This window comes from Hyaena hyaena, unplaced genomic scaffold, assembly GCF_003009895.1.
Source record: "Hyaena hyaena isolate Hyena2069 unplaced genomic scaffold, ASM300989v1 scaffold_190, whole genome shotgun sequence".
Classification (NCBI taxonomy): Eukaryota; Metazoa; Chordata; class Mammalia; order Carnivora; family Hyaenidae; genus Hyaena; species Hyaena hyaena.
Window position 1 is genome coordinate 1733900 of NW_024080822.1, and position 4388 is coordinate 1738287.

At 44.5% G+C, this 4388-nt stretch overlaps 1 non-coding gene across 1 annotated transcript; it reads right to left on the minus strand.

Annotated features, from left to right (window-relative positions):
- Positions 1-235: 235 nt before the first annotated feature.
- TRNAR-UCG lies at positions 236-320 on the minus strand. The gene has a single exon. It is a non-coding gene; the product is annotated as a tRNA-Arg (tRNA).
- Between the last annotated feature and the right edge of the window lie 4068 nt (positions 321-4388).

Consider the following 4388-nt stretch of genomic DNA (forward strand, 5'->3'; position numbering starts at 1 on the left):
GTAGATTTATGCTACTAGGGAGAAAGAAATTTTCTTCTCCACAGCATCAAGAAGCAATATATATCTTATAAATCATGAACCTTCAAGATTCACCTGTACTCACCATCTGTACACTTTTTAAAAAATGTTTTATTTATTTCTGAAAGAGAGACAGCATGTGCAGGGGAGGGTCAGAGAGAGAGGGAGACACAGAACCCGAAACAGGCCCTAGGCTCTGATCTAGCTGTCAGCAAAGAGCCCGACGTGGGGCTTGAACCCACAAACCATGAGATCATGACCTGAGCCGAAGTCAGAAGCTCAACCAACTGAGCCACCCAGGCGCTCCACCATCTGTACACTTTTGAACAGTTGACCAACTATGCCAATTGACCCAATTTAATAATTTTGTATATACAGCCCATCCGATGGATGGCCAAATGGATTCTGTTTGTTCTTAGGTATTCTCTATCCCCATACGTGTCTGGCATAAAGTAAGCACTTAATAAAAGTTGGCTGCTTTTATTGTGTTATTATTATTATGTACAAAGTAATTGATGTCACAGCTGCAAAGGTTTTAGATTGAGAACCCTCTATTAAAATACTTCTGTATTTCTTGTGGCCATTAACCAGGACATCATTAGAGACTTGGGAAAAGATTAGCTAATGAGTGGCTCAATTCATTAATGAGACAACTCAGCTGTGCTTTTTCTTCCCATAATGGCAGATCCTCTTACTCTCCAAGGCACTATTTAAACTATTAAAATAACTAATGAGATCATTACTGTTGTCAGACAAGTCCCAGACTGAGCAGACAGCTCTACCAGTAATTGTCAAGTATTTGTGCCAGTAGAAAGTTCTACACCCTTACTAACCACCAAAAGAGAATCAAAGTAAGAGCAGAGCCGAGAACCAGCTCCACAGGTTCTGGGTCCAAACGTCACGAAGTGTAGAGCAACCTAAAGTTAACTTGCTTTTAGTCAAAAGTGTGATTACAGTTATTACTAGAGTTATTCCACGCTTTAAGGTTGAAATTTTCTATGATTTTTAAAATGAGTGAACACAAGGCCTTAATTGTCAAAAGACTAACATGAAATAGTAGTCATACCTGGCAGCCTGTTACTGATGATTAGTAAAATACATACATAATTAAAATCATGTGTGACATTGATACCTAGGGATTCCCAAGTCCATTGGATAGAACTGCCTGAGTCCGTTTCTTCCAGGATGGATTTTGATTTCTGAGAGGGAACCGTGTGAGGGATAGGTTAGCAAAATGCGGCCACTAAGTTTAGGCTCTCTTAGCTTATTTACCTTCCATATCATGTAGCTCTCTCTGGTCCCAATGCTCATTCTTCAGTGCAGCCTCTGCCCACGAATTGCAGGTTTATTGACAATAAACAATCTTTCCTAGACAGACTAAAAATATCTTGCTAAAAGCATTTCTAGATGAGTAATTGGTACACAGCAAGACCCCAAAAGACCCTGATTTAACAGCAGTTTGTTTGTAAGAGGTTCTGCTAAGGGCCAAGTTTGCTTCTGGTGTTCCTAAGAAGGGAGAAATGGTTTAGAAACGTGCCAATAACCCTTTCCTTCCTGAAAACAAAGTCAGCAGGAATGTGAAATCCACTTGAAATATCAAATGGCCAGCTGTTATTTTCAGAACATCAAGTGCAATCAAGGGTCAACCGTTTAAATTCTAGCCTGTAAATGCAGCTAAGTATTAAAATCACCATTACTCGATAGTATTCTTTACGGGTTTCTGGGAAGAGCTTTTCTTTCTTTCTTTCTTTCTTTCTTTCTTTTTTTTTTTTTTTTTTGCCTTTTCTTCAGTGGTAAGAGGAAAAGGAATATTAGTTGAAATGTGTGAGGCCTAAATCAAAGTGAGATTCCAGGCCTCTACCCCATCTTCCCACCTGATTATAGACAACACAATCAACAGGAAACCAATCTTAAACCCTATTTCAAGAGTAGACTAAAGGGGCAAGATGGCGGAGAAGTAAGGAGCTCCGTACATGCACTCGCGCCCATACATCACACAGAAAAGATCTGAAGCCATTGGAAACCTTACAAAACGTGAGCAACTGGGAGAAAAATGATGCAGAATACACTGAGAAAGCCTTCTAATGTGAGGGCGAACTGGGGAGGATAAAATCGGGCCGGGATCAGAGACTCCAGGGTGGAAGGCGATCCCCCCAACCCTCTACGGGGAGTGAGAGGGGAAAAGGAGAGAGTCCGAAACAGAAAAACCTCCACTCTGGGGGGAAAAACCTCCGCTCGGTGCATAGAAAGACCGTACGTGCCAAATACCTGCACACCAGGTCCCCTCGCGCCAACTGGTCCCAGGGGGGCTGAGCGCAGACTGCTGCTTTGTGCTGGCTCCTGGCGGCTGGACATCAGAGCAGCAGCGCGCCTGCCGCCATTGTCCTCCCGGGTGGCTGGGGCCCCTGAAAGAGCCATGCGGACACTGGGAGTCCACGCTCCTGGCTGTCTGGGGCTCTGGAGGGAAGGCAAGGAGCTAAAAACTGGGAAATTTGCCTGTGAGTTCGTGTCCCGGGTGACGAGCCATAGAGGGACCTGGTTTTCCTCACTCCAGCGGGCTCAGGCTCCGTTCACCTGGCAGGCAAGCCCCTGCGCATGCACGCCAGCCCGACCCAGAGAAGGAAGCAGCGATTCTGACTCCGCCCCCAGAGCTCGGCAGGGGGCCTGGAATTGCCCCGAGGGGGTTGCCTGGGAAGCTGTGTCTAAGGCAGTTTCAGCGGGTCACACAGACTGGGATTTGGAGATTGGGACTGGCCTGGGTTGAAGAGAGCAACCCACTTCGGCTGCGCCCCCGGCATGGGGAGTTTACACGCCCAAAAAAGCGAGGTGCAGCGCTTGGTTCAAGAAGGTACTGGAGCGCCACCACTCTCCTCCCCACATCCGCCAAGGCAGAGCTCCCGCCTGAGGCATTGGATCACGCCACGCCCATCCCTGCCTGAGAGCTGCCCTCCTCCCTTGTTTTTTTTCTAGTTTTCTTCTTCTTTCTCTTTTCTCTTTTTTCCCCAGAACACTGACCTGATTAACTCTGGTCGCCGGCTTGCTTAAACCATCACAACGAGTCCATTCTGTAGATGTAAATTCTACACCTACCCACATCTTCATCTCTTTCTCTCAGGAGTAATTAGACTATATAGTTTCTCTGGATAATACGAGCTTCCTTCTCTCACCTGTCCAACCATATTCTACCCTTTACCTCTTTGAAAAAAGCTTCCTTTCCCTTCTGCCTGTTCATTCTATTTCCAATTTGGCCTCATCCCTGCCCTGCCTTCTCTCTCTTTCTCTAAGCTCTTCAACCAGCACTGCATACACACGGCTATTTAACTGTAGCTGGGAAATCCAGGTATATGCTTTAAACCGTTCTGTGCCCATCGGTTTTCTTCTTTATTCCTTTTCTTTTCCCCTTTTTGACCCTCTTATGTATTTTATACTCTCTATTATTCGCCCTCCCTCCTCCGTCTTTTCTCTTAACTTTTTCATTTTCCCTCTTGCTTTGCATGTTAGTTGAATTAGCCTGTGCGTTTGTGTGCTCCTGCTCCCTGTGTGTGTGTCTGTTTTCTTTTCCAGGGCTACCTAAAGAAACAAGCCAGAGTACACAAGGGGGAGAGTCACAAATATCACTACGAATAGGAAAATAAAATAACCAAGGTCCCAACAAGAGAGACCAAGGGATACCATTCAAAAAACACTCTCTGAAAGGATAGGCCCTGGACAGTCAAAGAGTCTTCTTGGATACAGCAGCGCTCATAGATATAGAGAGCATAACAGGTCTTTAAAACCAACAAGAGCCGGAAAGCTAACTAAAATGATGAAATGAAAGAGCTCTCCTCCAAAGAAACTCCAAGACGAAATGACAGCCAATTAACTGCTCAAAACAGATATAAGCAGCATAACTGAACAAGATTTTAGAATAATAATGGTAAAATTAATAGCTTGGCTTGAAAAAAACATAGGGGACATCAAAGAAACTAGGGCTACAGACAGAATGGAAAATAAAAATAGGCATGAAGAATTTAAAAATGCAATAAATGAGATACATGATAAATTAGAGGCCTCCAATGCACGGATTGAAGAGGCAGAGAGGAGAATAAGTGATTTAGAAGAAACCATTATAGAAAAACAAGAAGCTGACAAGAAAAGAGACAAACTGATCCAGGAACAGGAAAGAAGAATTCGAGAGCTCAGCGATACGGTCAAACGCAACAATATCCGTATCATAGGAATCCCAGAAGAGGAAGAGAGAGGGAAAGGTGCTGAAGGAGTCCTGGAACAAATTATAGCAGAGAACTTCCCCGACCTGGGGAAGGAAGTAAATGTGGAAATACAAGAGGCTCAGAGGACTCCCCTCAGACGTAACCTGAATCGATCTTCTG